The 21,926-nt window shown below is 39.2% G+C and overlaps 1 long non-coding RNA gene across 1 annotated transcript; it reads left to right on the top strand.

Moving 5' to 3' along the window:
• Positions 1-575: 575 nt before the first annotated feature.
• LOC124628751 (uncharacterized) lies at positions 576-11,321 on the top strand. The gene is made up of 2 exons (XR_006983405.2): positions 576-1,818; positions 9,773-11,321. It is a non-coding gene; the product is annotated as an uncharacterized LOC124628751 (long non-coding RNA).
• Positions 11,322-21,926: the final 10,605 nt, after the last annotated feature.

Genomic DNA, 21,926 nt, shown 5'->3' on the forward strand with positions numbered 1-21,926 from the left:
ACTAGGCTAATTAAGGAGCTTAGTTCAAAATATACAAAAAACAAACAAACAAACAAACAAAAAAAAACAGCCAAGTCAGTATACACAGAAATGAACACAGCTGTCTCCCGTGACATGGATATGACTTTAAGAAGTATGTAAACATAGAAATGATACAGAATGCACTAAATGTAAAGTAACATACATACTCAGAAATAAAAGTACCAAAGTGTACTTTTTCCTTGTCACTGTGGAAAATGTTTTGTACCTTTTATGTGTATATTTCACCCAAGAATATGCATATGGGGCACTTTCAAAGCGACATCAATGATCCTTAAAGTAAAGTTATGCACCTTCGATTCTTTTTGAAGGTATATGAGATGCATACAAAAGATGTACATGAGAGCTTGATACATTACATTTACTGTGTATACTTAAAGCCATATGTAAATCGTGAGAAAAAGAAACATCCAAAAATTCACCCCCAAGCACCCCCCCCCCCCCCCCCCCCCCCCCCCCCCCCCACCTTTGATTTCACTGAAAGGGCACTTGCATGTGGCTCCTCAAGAGTTAACTCGAGACGACGTGAGATGCTTCCAAGCGGAAACTGCAGCGCGCGGGCAACCCCACTGGAACAGGGCACGAGAGAAAGTGGCAACCAAACCGAGGGCAAAACTAAGCAGTCCTGTGAGAATTCGCAGAAAATATGCCTCGTAATTCGAGTAACAGTACCAAGGAACGACATGCACGCCGCACATGCCATCGATTCATTCTCCAACTGCCTGTTACAACACCAGTCCCCTACAGGATGCAAGCAGGGGCATAAATGAACGTCAAGTAATGAATTGGAGCTGGCACGCCTGCTTGGCAAAAAGAGGCCAAACAAAGCTGATGAGCGCGAGATGATTTTCTCTCCTTAATGTGCTGTTGAAAGAAGAAACGTCATTCCCGAGGAAGGGTAGATAACAATTCACAAACTAATTGTTATTGTGCACTAAAGGCTATTTCGATGGCTAGTATAGGGGAGGATAGGATACATCAAGTTTAATTCAGAGAGAGAGAGAGCATATTAAACAGATCGGACAGATTTCCTGAAATGCACGAGAGAGAGAGAGAGAGAGAGAGAGAGAGAGAGAGAGAGAGAGAAAGAGAGAGAGAGGAACAGCACATTCCCTGTGTGTCCCAGCAGGTTTAATCTGAATCAAACTAAAATAAAATGAGAGAACCTCCAGGATTTGTTTACACTGAACGCCAGAGCAGGGCCGCTGCCATGGGGCCGTCTAGTCATTAATATACAGCAGGCTTTGGGGGCTAAAATATCTGCGTTGCGTTTTTTTAGCGCGCGTTTACAAAAAAAAAAAAAAAAAAAATAGAAAAGAAAAGAAAATGGGCGTCTCGCGTGGCTGTGAAGAAACGCGAGGAAAAAAAAGAAGAGAAGGAGAGTGGAAGCGTGCAAACGACCAAGTTTTGAAGTTTAAACGAAATCTCAAATGCATGATGTTTGTTATTTGTTTGTTTACGGGACAAGGTCCCCATGTTCCCCGCTGAGGACGTCATTTGTTCTTGGTGCAAGCAAGAGAGGGGGAAAATCCCCAAGTATAACAAGAGACGAACAGTTAGTGCTGATTTTCATTTGCATAAATTTTCATATATTTTAGTGAAAATAATAGCGGTGCCGAGGAGAGCTCTCCGCTCAGTCGAGGCAGAGCGAAAATCTTAGGAAGGACCAGATCGGAGGAGGGAGACTGCACGGTTACTGACCAAGATGTGAAAAAAAACCCCTAAATCTGAGACTTTTTTAAGAATGTTTTTTTGGAGAACCTGGATTATTTGCTCACGGTAAGTGATGCACATTCTGTCTTTTGGAATGTTTAGTGCTTATGGAATTTGAATTTCAGCATTAGACACACAAATACATATACACTATATACATATACACTATATATATATATATATATATATATATATATATATATATATATATATATATATATATATATATATATATATATATATATATATGTGTGTGTGTGTGTGTGCTTTTAGCTAGACAAAATCAATAGGGCTTTGTGGTTAAGCTGCATGGTTTTGTAGTGAATGTCCAGTAAAGAGGGGAGAGAGCAATCAATCAAATCCAAACAGGACACTCTCTGTGGAATATCTCCTGTGGGCGCGCGCGTGCATGTGGCAATATGGCATAGGAAACCCGTCCGCGTGAGGTGAATCGATTCTCCCTACTCTCACCTTTCTGTAAAGTTTGACGAAACTTGAGCATGCCGCTCTTTAAGAACTAACGGGTGGAGAAACACGACAGTCATAAACAGGATAAGCGGGAAGGAGGAGAGACTCAGGAGGACTCACGGATTTAAAAAAAAAAAAAAAAAAAAAAAAAAAGAGGAAATTTTTTGCATGCGCAGGTGTGCGCAAAATTTGTATTCGATTCTGTTTTCTACACTCTCTCTCTCTCTCTCTCTCTCTCTCTCTCTCTCTCTCTCTCTCTCTCTCTCTCTCTCTATATATATATATATATACACATATAGGTATACATACACACACACACACACACACACACACACACACACACACACACACATATATATATATATATATATATATATATATATATATATATATATATATATATGTGTGTGTGTGTGTGTGTGAGAGAGAGATATTTAGGCTAGTCTAACTTGTTATTCTATATGTCGAGGTAGGTTATTATAATCTATTTTTGTATGCATATAGTGCACATGCTCTTAGTCGCTGCTTTCCTCTGGGGTTAACTGCGTCCCATCTCTCCCCCAAATAAAGCCCGTTGGTTGCATTGCTGAACTGTGCGCTTGGGTTGCCATGGTGAGTGGAAGAAAAGAGGGAACACTGGCCGCATTAAGCTATATGTTTGTGCACTGGAGTCGAGATGAAAGACCTTTGGCGAAGCCAAGATGATCAAACTGACCCCTCACATTCGCTTTAGTCCAACGCGTCGTTTTTTGAACTGATCCGAACCGAGTTGCTGGAAAGCTGCTTTTGGATTCTGAAGGCTAAAATCCCAAATTGACACTCAGTGACGTGACGGGGCGCGTGTGAGTACCAGCAGGTGGCGCGCTTACTTGCGAGAGCGCTCGTGATTGGTGAGTGGAGCCTTATTAAGAATTTATGATTTTTTCCCCCCCTCCAAAAAAATGCGAGCAAAAAACAACAACCTTGCATTACTGAATTAAAAGACTGAGAATGAACATCGAACAAGAGGCGACGCTTCATGACTCAGTCCCTGTTAAACTTAGCAGGGATTCAGTCAATTTAAAATGAATTCAAGTAGCCTATGCTTTCGAAAATAACATATTTCCTGCAAATCGAGCTCAGACACACAGACTACGACATATTTCCTCCGAAAGAAATTATTATTATTATTATTATTATTATTATTATTATTATTATTATTATTAATTAATTAATTAATTAATTAATTTATTTTAGTAACAAAAATCCCCAAAATAAATGGAAATTTTAAATTTATTAAATACAATTGTTTTATTTAAGAAAACAATCTTGGTTTTCAGAATAATAACTGGCTTATATTTCGCATTTTCGGCTGTTTGACAAACAACTAAATAAAATAAAGACAATTCGCATTAAAAAAAAAAAAAAAAGAAAGAAATTTTGGATCCATGCAAGCATCCATCCTTGTAAAGTACACATTTAAAGTACTCCGAACTGATCATAAAGTATGAAATATTTCAGAATTTTTGTCCGACACTTTACATTTGTATGAGTATTAGAACCTTATTTGTGTCATTTTGTTTGTTTGTTTGTTTGTGAGTTATTTAAAAAAAATTATTATTATTTTTAAACAGTCTACAGGGGCAGTGAGTTATTTAAATTGGAAACAAGTTCAAATCTCAAATATCCACACGTTTCAAATAATAGTCTGTTTTTTTTAGGAAAATGAGGTTCCATCTATTACATCCACAAGCACACAATGAACAAACAGATAAATATGCTCCCGAACAGGGGGAAAGAAAGAAAAAAAATTCAACTACTATTTGCATTCCGTCGATCTTCTGTAAATCTACCTTTTCAAGCACGAAAGCCCAGCGGAAATTAAGGTTTAAAGTAATCAAGTAAAAGATATTCCCGAGTTGTGCTTGTGCATTAATAGTGCTTGGATGTAATAGTTATCTGAAGCTCAGACAACAATAATGTGCATCGAAATATTTTTATTTCACTTCGTCATTAGGATAATCTGATGCATTGTAATCGGTGTGTTATTATTAACATTTTTAATTCAGCAATATACATGAGGAAAATGTCTAAAAGTACTGAATAATCGTGACAACGTTGCAACTTAAATATTATGCTAAAAAAAAAAAAAACAAAACAACGCGCTGATTCCAGTAAAGTAATTCTGCATAAATTATTATATAATATTATGGTATGGATTATTTGTAATAATAATAACAACAACAACAACAACAACAACAACAACAACAACAACAACAACAATAACAATAATAATAATAATAATTCCCATTGCATTTCTATTTTCAGTTGTCAGAATGTGAAAACCTTTTCATTATCGTTCAAATCGTGATTTCTTGTGTAGCGTCCAAGTTTGGCGACATTAGTTTTTCCACTTGAGCTAACAGGTGATGGAAGCTTATGGCTGCCAATTCGAGTCATCACCCCTTTCTTCAGTCAGCATAATCTGTCGAGGTAATATCATTCAGAAACTCAGAACTTCCCAGAACAGCATAAATGTATATTGAACATTTTGAAACACATTTAAAACAATTTAAGTGAAACTGGGGTTGAAATGCTACTACAGTGTTATCTATATAGTGCTACTTGTTGATGGTTGTCAGTAGACAGGAGCACAGCTGAACAGTTAAAAAAAAGAAAGAAAGAAAGAAAGAAAGAAAGAAAGAAAGAAAGAAAGAAAGAAAAAATATATATAGTGTGAGATGACAATGCTCGTAAGTTTATATTTTTGGTTAGCATGTTAAGGTTTATTGATTAAAACTTAAAGTAAAGTTTGTGTATCAAACATATATTGATGGACTGACATTTTATAGAAAAAGCAGAATTTAGAAACATTTTTAAGCAACTGCCAAAGAATAAAAAAATGTCCTATGTCGTTCATAAAGTACACGGAAAATAGATCCAGATCACCACCTATTTGTTTATTTGAAATCAATGTATAATGTGATAATGCTATTTAGTTGGCAACTGTACTATTAAGCAGTGATTCTTGAACAGCTTGAATGTTCTATCAATTATTCATTATGGTCAAGTCACAAGCGAAAAGGCTGTGCGTGTATATTTTCAAGAGTTTGCTAGACTAATTGGTTATCGCTGATGTACAGTGGAGATCTAGATCTACCCAGGTTCAGCATGACCACAGTCAGTGTCTGCCTGTATGAAAAGTACAAGTGTTTCAGTGGCTAAATACTACCAATAAGAACGAAATATGTCAAATTGATGATTTTATCATCATGCACTTTGAGTTTCAAAAGACCTCTTGTAAGAAAGAGAGAAAATCTTAAGAGGGAAAGAAAAAAAAAAACAGGCCTCAGTGGATCACAGGTGTAGGAGTGTGTAGCAAATTTGTTTAGAAATATTTCACTTGCTGATGCAATGCCTCACTGCCAGTGTACGGATGTGTGTACTGGTTGTGTTTGAGTGGGAGATAAGAGATAAGTCAGGAGCAAAGCTGAAACGAAAGAAAAAAAAAAAAAAAAGATGTTTCTGAGTGTGCAGTGAAAAGGTTAAGCAGGCCTTGATCATCTCCCCTGTGTCAGAATGGACCAGGTCACACTTTTACACTCTCAGGTACTGGACTTTCTCTGGTTAATTGTGTCATCATGTACTGTATACATATTATTCGATTTAGGATCAGCATTCATCGATATTTCTGTTTATTTAAGCAACAGGAGTCTCATTTGCGTTGGTCTTTCTATACTTCTGAGTTGAGAAGGTGAGCTGTGATGTTTCCTCTGTAATGTAACCAGCTAACTGTGTGTAGCCCACGCTTGTGGCTCCTGTGTTTTTGTTTGTCAAACAGCTCCGATCCCCCAGGAGAGCGGTTTGTGGTAGCTCCCTGCTCAGGATTACATTAATCAAAGCATTTTATTTCCCCAGAGACATGACGGCACGAATCACCCCAAATCCCAATCAAATTGGATAACAGAGAAACAGAGCTCTCTGAATGACCTCTCCGCCTTTTTCACTTCTCGTTTCAGGAGGAAGGACGGATCTCCTGCGATTCCAGTTTCAGTACAGAAAATAAAGCATTTGTGCTATTGGTGAAGGGAGACAGCAGCAGTAGTTGTAACGTGTGCTAATTTTCTATACTGTTTTCGAGAACTGTCGTTCTCAAAGTGGGGTGACCAGCGTGCCAAGCGGTCTGTTTAAAAAAACAAACAAAAACAAAACATTGTTACAGTTGTGGAAATAACAATCCAACATTATCAAAAGTCACATCAACATCACGTGTCAATAAACACGTGACCTTTTTTTTATGCTTGCACATGTGTTTTCCCCCAACAACATGATTAATTTATTTTTTACATGTAATTCTCAAGATTCATTTAACATCATATATCACATATTGTTCACATGATGTCACACGTGCAATGCTCAGGGCATTACAGGTTGTTGAAATGAACCTTCACATATTTTTCACGTGATCACATTTTACTCAGATAATCACATGGGAAAAACTTTGGAGCACTTTGGAATTTTCCTCAAGAGATGTTTATTTTCTTCTTCTTCTTCTTCTTCTTCTCCTTCTTCTTCTTCTTATTATTGAGTTCCGTGTTATTAGTCAGTTTGTCTGGTCTATTGAATTGAATGGGTTAATCCAAACAAGTATGAATAATGTCAAACTGAAACTAAGTTTTATTAATAAATGTTTCCTGTAAGTGGAAATTTCAGAAATGAAAAGCTCTCTGGGTTGGTTAGGTCAGGGTTAGGGAGTTCTTGGCTGTTTTGAGAACTCCCATTTTAGCGGATATTGCTAGACTCTGTAAGTGTGTGAACATTAATGTTCGTGGCTGAGGGAAAATAAATAAAGGTTAATTTTGTGAACTAAATGTAGACTTGCTATAGATTTGCATTCCTCGTTGTGGGTAGTACTGTCCAACATACTTAGCCATTAAATCAAGCAATGGGCCTGTCTGAAAAGCTCAGGATGTGCCAAAAGGATTTTGAATGGAGAACATTTACAATGCAAGTGCCTGCTAAAACCCAGAATAGGCTTAATGTGCGTCCAGGAAACTGTCCCACTGTGGTCATGCAGTTCAATTAGGACAATATTTAGCTAACTCACCTTCCTTGTCAGAAATAATGCTTCATAGAAAAAAAAAATTGGTTTGTTATTTGCAAGGGGTGGGGGGACAAATGAAGCGAGCGTAGGCCTGTCAGCATAATGACTCCTTAAAAAAGCTGGCATAAATACAGCAGCACTAGTCTATTACAGGTAATGCAAATAAAATAAAGGCTATAATTTTTGCTCCTGTATTATATCAGTGTAGCTGGCATGCAGTGTGGGAGATTCATGGGGAAATTCAAGGAGGAAATGTCGGCCTCTTTATGGCTCCAGCACACAAATTCAGCACTCGTTCTCCCAGGCCAATCAGGGATAAATGATGGGCTCGCTGCTGGAGTTAGCTACATCTACTGTGTGCTAACACTGCTGGAGCTGCGTTGCTGGCAGCTACACTGCCTATCTAGTCTTTTAGAAGGAGCTGCATGCTGATATGAAGTGATGGTTCATCATAACCTGTAAATGAAGTGAAATGCATCGTGGGACTTGTGCGTTTTCTTCGAGAAGGGAAGCAAAGCAGAGTTTTTCTTAGTGCTCTGTTTTATTTGGCGCAGTGTAGCCTGGTGACTCACGAAAAAAAAAAAAAAAAGAAGAAGTAGTGGGAAATATGTTCTCTGTGAATCACTGAGTGTACTGAGTGTGTCAGTATGTGGATAGCATCTTCGTGCTCTTGTATGTGTGACCATGCTCGGCGGTTGGGAGGCCTTGATTCATGCGCACGTTACGTACTTTTGATGCTAATAACCCTCTCCGTGTTCAAGCTACGCCCGGGCCCATTTGTTTAGAAATGGGTTTGCATACATCTTCGGTGCCTCGTGCTTGCCTCATAGGTTCTCCCATAGCTCAGACACACTGGTGCCGTTTCCCTCTTTCCTTCCTTCTCTCTTTATGCGCACACATACCTACAGGGCAACAAAAGCAACATTGAGGAGCGTGTTAACTTCTGTGCCAAGCTGCCCACCGCATATTACTCAATGCCTGGCCAGGGCACACAGGACCAACTCATTTATGGGACATTATATTTTTATCAAATGAGCTAAGTTTTATTTAAAATGTGCATACAGGGCACGTTTAACAACACGACGAGGCTGAATAATAGCCAAAGCAAGAGGAACATATGTGTCTCATGTATAAGGTGGAAAGGTCAATGAGTCCAATTTGCAGTGCACATGGTAATACCTCTGCAATATTACTGCAGCGTGTGTGTGTGTGTGTGTGTGTGTGTGTGTGTGTGTGTGTGTGAGAGAGAGTGTGTGTGTGTGTGTGTGTGTATGACACAATGTAAACTGGAACCACACTTACATACACAACACACGCATGCTTTTTTCTTCATTTGAGATGGACATTGGATATTGCCAATATTATATATATATATATATGTGTGTGTGTGTGTATATATATAAATGTGTTTTTGGCGGATATATAGGCTTACTTTGGAGTCTTTTTCCTTGCCTCTGATTAGGGATCTAGATCCAGATTTATGTTTAGTCCCGTCTCACCCATTGGAGTGGATAATCCCACATGGATACTGTAGGTTTGTACCTAGGAAATGTTGCTGTCTTGTATTTTTACCAGGACTCACTCACATAACATGTTCATACTGAATATCCTTTTAACTTTATAGTATAACATTATAGAATAGTAATAGTGTATACTATCGGGTGTCAGAATAAGATGTAAGTCTGGTTCCTTTCATGGTTTCTTCCTCATGTCGTCTCAGGGAGTTTTCCTTTCAACTGTCACCTCATTAGGGATCTAAATCTACATCCGGATTTCCGTAATGCTTCTTTATAACATTTATGTCTATTGTTAAAAGTGCAATACAAATACAATTGGATCGATTTGAGTTGAATAGATTTCTGTAAAGTTGCTTTGGGACGGTTGGTTTTTGTTAACAGATGATAAAGGGATGTATAACAGTGTGCTTAGTATCGGCATGCTAAATTTGTGTCATGGTCTTCTCCAATTGAAAATTCTACGATGAGGGAAGATCTCATTACACAGGATCAGGAGGATACTATAAACAGAGAATTAAACATGACACAAAAGAAAAAAAACAACAACAACACAAATTCATATTCACCAGAACAACAAGAATTCAAAGTAGAAAAAGGCACATTTTAAGGCTTATTAATACATCCTTCTTCACAGCCCTGAGGGAAGCTACGTAGATTATGGCTCCATAACTAGAAGCGACTCAAAAGTAATGCTGACTTTTCCCTCTTATTTAAATCTGCAGTACATTTGTAGTTTTTTTTTCCCCTATTTTTTTTTTATTATTATTTTTTTACAGTAATGCATAATTCATGTATTAGGGAGCTGCTCAAAGTGTTTACGGTAAACAACTACTAAATGCAACCTCATAAATGAAAGACGAAAATGTTAATGTTTTTGACACATAGTGTTATATACAGTACATGTGCCCTTCTATCAGCTTCTAATAGAGATCCTGTCACCTTTCTTTTGCAGAAGAGGACTGCCCTCCTTCGGTCCCTCGCTCCACTCATCCTCGTCTCTCCACCTCTCCCCTTCCTTCAGGGACAGGGGCCCCTACTAGGGACCCAGCCTTACAGTACAACCAAGGGACCAATGCCATGACCATGCTGCAAACACACACACACACACATACACACACACACACACACACTTCCGTTTTCAGCTCACACTGGCACTGCAGCCCTTCTCCTTCTGGCTATTTTTCTTTGAGAGACTATAAAAAATATGCAAATGCTATTGTTAAAGAAGAAAGCAAAGGCGTTTGTTTCTCCACGCTTATAGAGTGCAAGGAAGGCGAAAGGAAGGATTTCACATTTGTCTCTTTATGAAGACGGACAGAGAAAGAGGGAATACGCACAATAGGTGACCAGGTAGGATATTAAAATTAGCTCCCAAAAGCAGCCGTTGCTAGTTATTCTAGTGGGGCTGGTGTCAAGAGCGCCACTCTGGGGCTCTCTTTCATCATGGACGTCAGGCCTTAAACACATGGCGTCGAGCGCTTAAACAGTGCAGAAAGTACGGAGGCACATTTGCAAAGCCCTCATGGTGCCATCTACACTTTTTGAAGTGATTACGGAGACGGCTCAGATCAAAGGCTCTGACAACTCAGAGTGCCCGCCAAGACTGAGCCGCACTAATCGTGCCGAAGAGTCAGGCAACAATGCAACACGCATAAAAAGATTATCAGGAGACAGAAAAACGTCTGGGGAAGCAAATACAGGAATAGATGTATTTATTTTATTTATTTTTTTTTCAATTCAACAGCACTGATAAAGCGGAGGAGATCAGCAAAAACATTAATAAATATTAAAATGATCAGATGTTGGGGGGAAAAAAAATGATGGAGGAACATTTTTGCAGGAAAATGTTTCAGGTTTAGCAAGAGATTTGAGGCTGATGACGGGCTTGTTCTAACTCAGCTACATGTAAGGCCTAGTAGTCAAAATGGCCTGGATGTACCTTCCTTATATAGTGTTTCCAGATCACATACTTTTGCATGATTACATTACAGTAAGCACAGAGTTTTCATTTCCTATGGCTCGACATAATACCTGCAAGAGAAGCATGTGTTTTCATGGTTTAGTTTTATTTCTGCCGTTCCATTGTCATTCCTTTTGACTATAACTGAATTACTCAGAGTAAAACATGCTGTAATAACACTGCTAGACCGTGCATGACTGTTACATTTATTGTTTCTAAAGCAGTAATATCAGAATATAGATAACATTTTAGATATTATATAGGACGCGGACATAAATAAAGAAATAAATGCATATGTACAGTACATTAACTGTAATATACTGTACTGTAGCTGCCTTAATATATAGACTGGCAAATGCAGGTAAGACCTTCAAGGACAAAATCCCACCTGACCCCTCTGTCACGTCTCGTGCTATGCTTTCCAACATTTCTTTCATGCTGTATTTTTTATTTATTTATTTTTTTTATAGTTCTCTTTGTGGACTTTGTAATCTGTGTACACTGTGCTGGTGCATGAACAATAAAGGTTCTGTGAGCTCAAGCCATCTCCTCTCTCTGCCTGCTGTTTACTGTGTCACTCGGAGCCACTCTCTCGCTCTGTCCTGTGAGCTCTGGAAGCTTTCCAGACCCTCGGATTCCGAGTGGTCTCGCTCTCTGAACAGAGGCCAAGACAACGAGCCTTTCACTAACAGCGGCCGAACTTCTAGTGCCGCCAGCCGCGGAGAATGAATCTGCTTTTATCTGCCAGCCCAGTGCAGTACAATGAGTCTTCCTGTGCACGTAAGCATGAGACAGCAGAGAGAGAGGGTGAAAGAGAGAGACAGAGAGAGAGAAAGAGAGAAAGGGGTGGGTGAGTTGTAGCTATAAAACCCCACAAAGCTATAAAGGTTCTTGTTGAAAGTGAAGATTTAGCTGCAGCACATACACACACAGAAAGAGGGAGAAAAAACAAGGAGGCAGGTGAGTGATTAAAGGTAAACTGTACAAAAAAAAGAGTATATACGGTTACATTTCTGTTCCCCAAGGTACAAATGGTTTAAAGATCCCCCAAATGTATATATATTAAATGCGCTTTAAAAGAACAGAACATTCTCTTTCCCAAGTGAAAAATACTGCATATACTAAATGCATATACAAATGATCTTCTCTTAAGCATAGACTATTATACCAGTGACAAGCAGGTGAACTTTAAGAACTGTACACATTTTTCTTTTAAAATAGTGCAATGACTACCTGCAATCTATGTTTGGAAGAATATATATGTTTAGCTTCAACATACATGTGTATATGCATGTAAGCTTGAGTGCTGGGTTCAAGAAAGACAAACAGTACTCAAAGTGGCTGAAATCTTGGTATGAAACGGGAGAAGAAGTCCAGTTAAACAGTATGCAGGTGTCACACTCCAATTTTAAAACCTAATTTAATCTGTTTGGAAGTTACACACAAAATATTGATCTCAACAACACCTTTTCTTATACCATAATATCCTATACCAGCAGTTCTAGCTGTAATTCAAATAACAGGTTTATATTAATGCACTCATTCTCAAATCTTATAATTTCTACGATAACAGCTAATTCACAGGGACTTCACATAAACAGGTTAAAAATGTGCTGTTATGTAACAAAGTAAAACATATAATCGTTGATATGTTAAGTTTTCTGTAAGGAAACATTTATTCAGCATTCATTGAAGGAATCTCCAGTTTCAGTGCTTTCGGTCAGTACATTTTCTGCCATAGGAAAGTCTTCAGAATAGAGGACTTTTTTTTTTTTTGTCTTATTAACTTCGAGAGAGAGAGAGAGAGAGAGAGAGAGAGAGAGAGAGAGAGAGAGAGAGAGAGAGAGAGAGACTGGATGGGAGGACAATTCTGTTATAGCTGCTATAATGTAAATGATAACAGGAATGAACTTTTTTTAAGGATCTTTCACAACATTAAACACAACTGTAAACTGATAAACAAGAATCTTTGAGGTTTGATTCCCGCCTCCTTCCTGTGGCGTTTGCATGTTTTCCCCTTGCTTCAGGGGTTTCCTCCGGGTACTCTGGTTTCCTCCCTCAGTCCAACGACAAGCATTGTAGGATGATTAACATCTCTAAATTGTCTGTAGTGTGAGTATGGGTGTGTGAGTGTGTGTGATGGGTTGGCACCCTGTCCAGGGTGTCCCCCACCTTGTGCCCTGAATCCCCTGGGATAGACTCCAGGTACAGACAGATAATGGATGTATGGATGGAAAAAATGACATGTTCTTTAATGAACAAACAATATGTAAGTGTTGGCAAATTGCCGTGGTATGAGAGGAATAAAACCCACTGGGATGTGCTGTTATTTGATAATGATCAATATCTTGGTGGCAGTTGATAAAAGCACGACATCATTGATTATTTTCCTATAACACCCTTCTTATAACTGGTGTTTTATTCCTTACTTAAGACCGTTGAAATATACATTCCTGGATATCCTATGATAAATATTTTGAAGAATTTTGAACACATAGGCATAGGTGTCATGGATTGTTCTGAAGAAGATGGATTATTTTATTATATGTACAGTATATCTCTGTGCTTATAGATCAGTGCTTTGTGTCAATCACATTATCCGTACGCTGTGTATGTGTGTATGCGTGTTTGTGAATTCACACAGCAGCTTGGTCAGTGAGATGGTCATTGATTGCCGGATAATTAGCAGTGACCAACGGAAAAGTAACTTCTCTGCTTATGCTGTCAACACTGGAGTAAACCATCTGACCACTCTTTAATGAATGGCCATCGAGTGACCAGGCCCGCTCATTGACCCCTACAGTCTCTAAGGCCTGGTTTATTGGCTAACACAGGTCCACCTGATCATCTGCCATTAAGGGATTCTTTTTCTGATAAACAGCCACGGATACCTTCAATAATAATTAGCATGCCTTTTACAACTAAGTATTCTAAGATACGAAATTGACTGTAATGATATTTATTCTTATTTAGAAAGTATTGTATAATAAAATCTTACATTTAACTGGTTAAAAACAAATTTCCACAACTAATTCTATGAAATACAAGTCTTAGGTCACCGATTTAAAAAAAATAAAATAAATTGTTTATTGATATAATAAAAAATGACTCCTAATATGAATAAAGTTGGATCCAGTTGAATTTCATTCAAATGAAGATTTTGCAATGCATTTGCAGAATAGACAGCTATATTAATAGTTATATATTGGCAACATATTTATATAGCATTATACAGAACATTTATATAGCAGCCAGTTTAATAGGTACACATGTAGACCTGCTCATTCATGCTAATACCCAATCAACCAATCATACCTAAAATAATGCAGATACAGCTTCAAATAATGTTCACATCAAACATCAGAATGGGGGAAAAATGTGACTTTTGGCACGGTTGTTTGTGCCAGTCGGGCTGGACTTGAATATTTTGGAAACAAATGATATCCTGGGATTTTCCACACAAAACAGTCTCTAGAGTTTACACAGAACTGTGGAAAAAAAATCATCCAGTGAGTGCAATTCTACTGGTGGAAACACATTTTTGATTAGAGAGATCATAGGAGAATGACTAGTCTGCCTTGAGCCGACAGGAAGGCTAGGGCAACTCAAATAACCACAACCGTGGTGAGCAGAAAAGCATCTCAGAATGCACTTTGACCCTTAAGAAGGATGGGCTACAATTGTATTCTACAGTCGGCACAGGCTCACCGAAACTTGACAGTTGAAGATAATAAAGAAAAAGATGATATTTTGCATGATATGATTTTTTTTTTTTTTACAGTGTTCATTGTTCATCATCGAAGCCTTATCACAAAGTTAGCATCTTTATTGCTTTCAGTAATAGTAATAGTACTATATGGAGATTGAATAAGAGAAAAGAGCCTCATATCAAAAGTGATGCAAAGAAATATAATTTAACACAGCTTCATAACTTTCATAACAAATGAAATAAAAACATTCTTGAGAAAGGACTGACTTTTCAGCGGTAGTGTCTGTTATTTTTCTTGCAGACATTATTGCATAGAAGAGGTGGTAGAGAATATTTGCTACTCGAAGCCTGCTAAATTAGTTTACACTGATCTAGCATACACTGCAGAGGGTCTACTAGTGGCACTGTTCTCCTTTTCAAGCAATTAGAAAGTCCAGAATTAGACCTTCTACATTGCTGGTGTGTGTGTGTGTGTGTGTGTGTGTGTGTGTGTGTGTGTGTGTGTGTGTGTGTGTGTGTGTGTGTGTGTGTGTGTGAGAGAGAGAGAGAGAGAGAGAGAGAGAGAGAGAGTTAATATGTGTGTGTAGTATGTGTGTAAGTGAGAGGGATATAGAAAGTGCAACACTGCTTAGGGAGTGAATGAAGCGTTTCGCTGGTCGAGTGTTTTTCCCTCTCTCTCGCTCTCTCTCTCCCTCTTTCTCTCCGTCTCTCTCTCTCTTTCTCTGGGAAGGAAGCACCCTTCATTGGATTGTGTGGAAATGAACTCGACAGAGCGGTGAGTGTGTTGACCCTGCACTGCCCTCACTCTTCTCATCATAGTGTGAGACTCACACTAGAAACTTCCTGCCTCATTTCACCTGTTCAGTCCATTAGACATTTAAAAACGCTTCTAACAATTCAAACACTCTACAAGAGTGATCACGTAAGGAATATAACACAACAAGACATGCTGTTATAACAAAATAATCAACAACAGAGTGGTGTGATACTCCTTGTGGTGTTCTCACTAAAAAAGTTGATTATTTTCCTAGAACAGCACACCCTGTCATGTTTTTGACTTCTTCTACTACAGCAGTTTGTCAATGACGGCAATATTTTATTTATTAAGGAACAACGCAATATAGTTTTTATGTTTTTAAATGTTACATTTTAATGTTGTGGAACGTCCGAGAATCAAATTAGGTTCTGTCATCACTTACTTCATAACAGCTGTGAACAGTTGTTCCCTTACCAGCCTCTCTGTTAATTCTTTCTTGAATTTAATTAGATCCCCCCCCCCGCCACCCCACTCCAAAACAAACAAACAAACAAACAAACAAAAAAAAAAAACGCAACCCTCATTCCTTAAGACTTCCTTGTGCTGGAAAACTTACCTTTGACTCTTATAAAGAGCTGACACTCCTTCCAAAAATGCTAACTAAACATCTGGCCACAAAAAAAAAAAAAAAAAAAATTCACCATATCAACAAATACATGTTTTAAAAATCTTATCTTATCTTAAAAATCTTATGCTGATCATCCACCACACAAGTCCCAGTGTAAGTTGTCACTATAGAAACTATAATGTATTAGAACAAGCATATCAAACCTTGCAGCTGGAATTAATGTCTGAGATGCTATAGAAAATCAATCGATGCCATATGACCAATCAGAATCGAGAATTCACCATAGTATTGACACGCTATGGTGACTAATGCAGACTCCAATCTCAAATGTGACAGACTGAAAAGCTAGATCTTTTCTTAGGATTTCTTTTAAGCCCTTCGGAGGAATGAATTTACAAAAGACTTTAGAGGAGTACCATATGTCTACACTATGCCATGTATATGGAATAGAAGATGTGTTATGGTCTCTGGATTCTTGCAATTGAAACACTAGTAGAAACTCTGAATAAAGTTATGGCCTGTGTAGCAGACAGAAGCATTAGCAGAGGCAGATTGCGCGAGGAGGAAGTGCCTTTGAAGGCAGCAAGTTGTGGGTTTCTCTCCCGGGCCATCCGCCTGTTCCACCCTGAGTGCCCTCCCCCGCTGGCACAGGTGCTGTTGCTCGCTTCAATTTGGCTCAAAGGCACACTTGAAACGGCACGCCTGTCACAGCCAATCTGGAGCTGCAAGACGGAGCAGAGGGGAAGGGGGGCATAGAAGTGGACAGAGAGAAGCAGGGAGGGGAGGTGAAGAAGAAACAGAGCCCACCACACCTCCCTTCCTCCACTCTTTGCCATCTCACCCCTACACCCCCCTTCTTTCTCCTGCTGCTCCTTTCCTCTCCCTAGCACATGTTCACCGTAGGCGCACTCACCCAGAACAGCACAAAGAGAGGTCAGGACAGTCAACAAGTTATTTACTGCCGAGGAACGCTGCATCTCCAATCTGCTTCTGGGAAGAAGGAGCGGGAGGAGGAGCAAAAGGCATTATGTAATGAAAGAAGATGGTTTTATAACGCCAAAGGTCTGGCCTGTGTTCATTACCAGATCAACTATCAAGGATCACACACTCCTTTTATCACCTTGTTGGAAGATTTTGCCACTTCTGTTGATGATAAGAAATGCTTGATAAGAGTGTTTGACATTGCACATAAGGCAAATGCAATTTTATTTTTTACATTGTTAGCCGTACGAAAATCAATGGAGTGGTAAATGCAGAAATAAGATTCTGCCATGGGTGAACCCCAAACATGTGACGCCCTGTTTCCGTCAATACTATTTATATTTCTGGCCTCCAGAAACATCTCCTAAACTCAGGATTCCTACTTGTCAGTTCCTCAACCCCGAGTTCAGCGAGTGACGTCAAATCAACATGGCTGCTCACAGCATGAACAGTAAACAAAGTAGCATTTCTTACCTTTAAATGAGTTATGCTGTACTGTATATACACATATTAGCTTTAGATCAACCAACATACAGGCATATTAACTTGCTAAATTGATGAAACTGACTATATGGTTCATTGTTTTGACAGGTATATACTATGTGGCCAAAAGGTTGAGGACACCTGACCATCACATTCATATTTGCTTGTTGAATAACCCAATCCAGAGTTGGGACCCACTTTGCTGATATTAGAACCTCCACTCTTCTGGGAAGGCTTTCCGCTAGATTTTGGAGCATGGTTGTGGGGATTTGTGCTCATTCAGCCTCAGGAACATTAGTGATGATGGTCGAGGAGGCTTGGTGCACAGTCACCATCAAATTCATCCCAAAGGTGTTCAGTGGGTTTGAGGTCAGAGCTCTGTGAAGGCCACTTGAGTTTTACCACATCAGCGTTGGCAAACCATGTCTTTATACACAAGGGCATGCTGGATCAGATTTCCTCCAAAGACATTCTAGACCTGTGTTCACCAGCGCTCTTCCTGTAGGAAGGAGCACACCTGTTTTAGTTGATCAAGAACTTCTTAAGGCAGTGATTAGATAGTCAGGTGGGCACAATTATGGCTGGAGCTAAAGTCTTCAGAAAGGTAGATCTCCAGGAACAGGGTTGGTGACCACTGTTCTAGACAATTATTTGCTTCCAACTTTGTGCCTACAGTTTTGGGGAAGAACCCCATTAGAGTGTGATGGTCATGTTTCCAAATACCTTTGGCCATATCATGTAAATCACTCATCACATTTAGCTGGCTAGACTGTTGTTGTTGTAATACAGTTTTGTTGTTAACAAAAGATGAACACTTCGTATGTCGAATCTGACCTTTGAACGACCTCTTTTGAGGCAAGTTGAATTGTTTCATCTCTACCTAAAGAGACCTAATGACCAACTGTGTTCTATAGCTGCATGACATTCTGAAACTTCAAGTTCAATGCTTACTGTCTCCATTACTTCTACATTGGATTTTTCATTAACATGACATTAAATATCATAAGATGTTTAATGTCATATGGTGTCACTATGTTGTATTGTCATGTCAGTGCTGGAATTGGTGTCCAACTGCAATTCCGAAGAGACATTGTGGCCTACAAACATGACCACCAAGGCCTCCTACTCCTGGCATGCTCAGGCTGATTACTGATCGATCAAGCACACCTGGACTCAATCACATACACAAAGACGCACAAACTATAAAGCGCACACTCAAGTATTCAGTCAATGCAAAGTGCCGCTTAGTGTTGCCTCTTCTCCTGACATACCAAGCCTTATTGCTCATGATTGCTTATCTGGTTTTGATCTTTGTTTGTCCCCTGGCTTCTGAATCGAGTCTTGCCTTCTATTAAGCATGATTGTAACTGTGCTAGCAATGCCCCTGTGTGAGATCAGAGTGGTAAACAACTGCTCACTTGTTCTTATGGGAATAACAAAAATACAGCAAACTAGAACCCTGTTAAGAACCTTAAAAAATACAAAGGAACCCTTGAAGAAGCATTTTTCTAATAGTGTAGTGAAGAGAACATAAGGTCTAACAGCACTCATGTATTAACATTAGAATGAATGGTCATGCAAAATAATTTCCTGCTTGTTCTGCTCTATGAAGCACTCAGAGCATGCCGCTTGTTTCTCTGGCAGCTCTGAACTGCCTTTATGTGAAGGGAATGTGGCTGAAATGAGGGACAACAAAGCAGATTGCCAGATTACAGAGAGAATCGTGATTTAGGAAATGTTTCCTCATCAGACAGCCAGCTCTTTAACTGGTGTTGTCTTAGCCCCTGGCTACAGCCCACTGTATGCTTGGGAGCTCTTTCAGGGAAGACAGGGGAAGAAGAATGCTGAATGCAAATGGGGCTGAGCATCTTGCAGATGTCGCACATTAGCCCTTTACACTTACAAACTTGTAGTCTGACTGATTCACATCCTTCACTGTGTGGCGTGTGCTTTGTGGCTGTTAAGGATTATGGTGACTGGATATGTGTAATAATCTTGAAAATTCTTCCAGAGGGCTTCACCAGCACATGAGCAGAGAGTTCAGAAGCAAAATGGGAATCTACATTGATCATCCAGTCTGGATTGATGTTTGTGTCTACATAGTACACCGTTGTGTATTTGTGCTTTATGTATTCTTGCGTACTGTTGTGTTGCACCATGGTCCTGGAGAAACAACATTTTGTTCCAATGTATAAAAGCTATACAGAGGAATGACTATAAAAATCCACTTGACTTGTACAGCAGTATGGTATTGGTATCACAGGTGGCGAGTTGCCATAAAACAATTTTAGCACAAAACATTACCGCAAATGTTTAAACACACACAAGCAGTAGCTGACAATGTAACATTAATTCAGATTTACTGATATGTAGATACTGTAACCAACCAGTGTGATACATAGAAAATGTAGAGTGTGTCCTATTTCTTTACATTGCCATTAATCTTTACAAAACAGCTGCTGATTTTCTTTTCTGTATTTTGCATCATATGAGAAGAAAATGTGTAATCTGTATAGCTTTCTTTGATAAAGGTATATCGCTAAGGTATATCTGTTTTTCTCTCCCTTGTACCCTGCAACCTCTTAGGCTTCAGGCCCGTTCACACCGGGACATTTTTTCAGTGCATTAAACGGTCAGTTTAACACCCCGTGTCTAAATCCACGGCTTTAAATAGGAGTGTTCACACCGTCAAAGCGTCAATTTTAAAAAAAATTTTTTTTTAACGTTGAGGGTTTTTTTATTTATTTATTTATTTTTGACCCACTGCATTAAAAATTGCCCAAGAAATCAGATTCGCGCTTGTGGTCACGTGCCTGGAGCCACTGAAGTTACATAAAACTACGACTTGATGGCGCTTGCACAAAACCATTTTGCCGAGAGAGAAAGTGAGTAACTGAGAAAAAGTCAGACACGATATGATGCTGCTGTCTTTTATGTCTGAACACCAAGAAGTTTTTAAGGAACACCCCAGCGACTACAAAAAAGAAGGGGTTGTTGTTCTATTAAAGCATCTTTACCATCTATCATTTTGTTAAGAGAGTGAATAAATGACATAGCCAAAATAAAATGTGCACCGTTCTTGAATCCTACACATATAAACAAGGAATCTTTGAATGATGAGAGTTCAAGACTCAAAATTACCCAGAATGCTACTGACGTGTATGTATGCGCGTGAGTTATGTGACCGAGCAATCTATTTCATTCTTTCAGTGTTGTTTTATGTACTAAATAGCATCATTTCTGTTTCTTTTGTGTCTTTCCTGCAAATATTTCCCACCTCTGCTCAACGATAATCCGCTGATTGATCGATAGTGTATTGTATTCATTTAGCACCTGGCATACACAGTAGGTGTGCAGAGGTTATGATAGTATGTGATTTCAGTTTGCTTCCTTCTTTTCGGTGTCGAGCGGCTGTCAGAAACCGGAAGATGTGCAGTGTTACAGCTTGTGTACCGGGTTATTCCTGTTGGTCAGTAAGCGCCATCTACTGTCAGGGAGTGAATTTGTACTCACATTCAGCGCTTCAAAGCGTTTAACGCAAGGGTGTGAACACACAAAAAAGGACCATTTAATGCACTGGAAAAAAAACCAAAACATTCTGGTGTGAATCAGGATTTAGTCTGTCTCTTTCCTCTCATTATTCAGGTAGACAAAGATGCAGTTAGTTAGAATTTTAGCAAAGTGAGAAAACCTAGCCCAGCGTAAACAATGATAAGATAGTTTGCTGGTCTTAACTAGTATAGCTTCTCTCCCACCCTAGTTTACCAGATGTTAGACTGGTCTAGTTGGTTGGCCAATTTGCCTCCTAACCTAACTGGGAGGTCTGCCAGCTAGAACCAGTCTGATCAGTGAAAACCATCTAGAACCAAGCTGTAGGTTTACAGCCAGTAAGTGTACAAAATATCTCTAATACCAAATACTAAACAAGTCTGATCAGCTAGATACACCCTGACTAGTTAGAAGAAGGTTGACCAGCTTGAACCAGCCTGACCAGCTAGATCCAGCCTGACAAGCTAGAATTAGCCAGATCAGCTAGAACTAGCCTGATCAGAAAGAACTAACCTGACCAGCTAGAAGTAGGATGAACAGCGAGAACCAGTCTGATAAGATAGACTTAGCCAGACCAGCTAAAACAAGCCTAACCAGCTAGAACCAGACTGACCAGCTAGAACCAGACTGACCAGCTAGAACCAGACTGACCAGCTAGAAACCTAAAATCCAACGTGTCTGGCCAGATAGAAACAGCCTGACCAACTACAACTGGTCTGACCATCTAGAACCAGGCTGACCAGCTAGAAGTAGGATGAACAGTTAGAACCAGTCTGACAAGATAAGAGTAGCCAGACCAGCTAAACCCAGCCTGGCCAGCTAGAACCAGCATGACCAGCTAGAACCAGCATGCCCATCTCGAACTAGCCTGTAAATCCATCAGACTTGACCAGCTTGACTCGCTAAAACCACATACTTTTCCCAGGCAGGGGAAATACTAGCAAATGCTGTTAGCATAAAACCCAGCTAGCAAGACACAATTTCTTTGAATGATGCTACAAAAAGGAATCATTATGATTTCTCTATATTTAACAGCCCC

Source organism: Ictalurus punctatus, chromosome 12 (assembly GCF_001660625.3).
Source record: "Ictalurus punctatus breed USDA103 chromosome 12, Coco_2.0, whole genome shotgun sequence".
NCBI classification, from domain to species: Eukaryota; Metazoa; Chordata; class Actinopteri; order Siluriformes; family Ictaluridae; genus Ictalurus; species Ictalurus punctatus.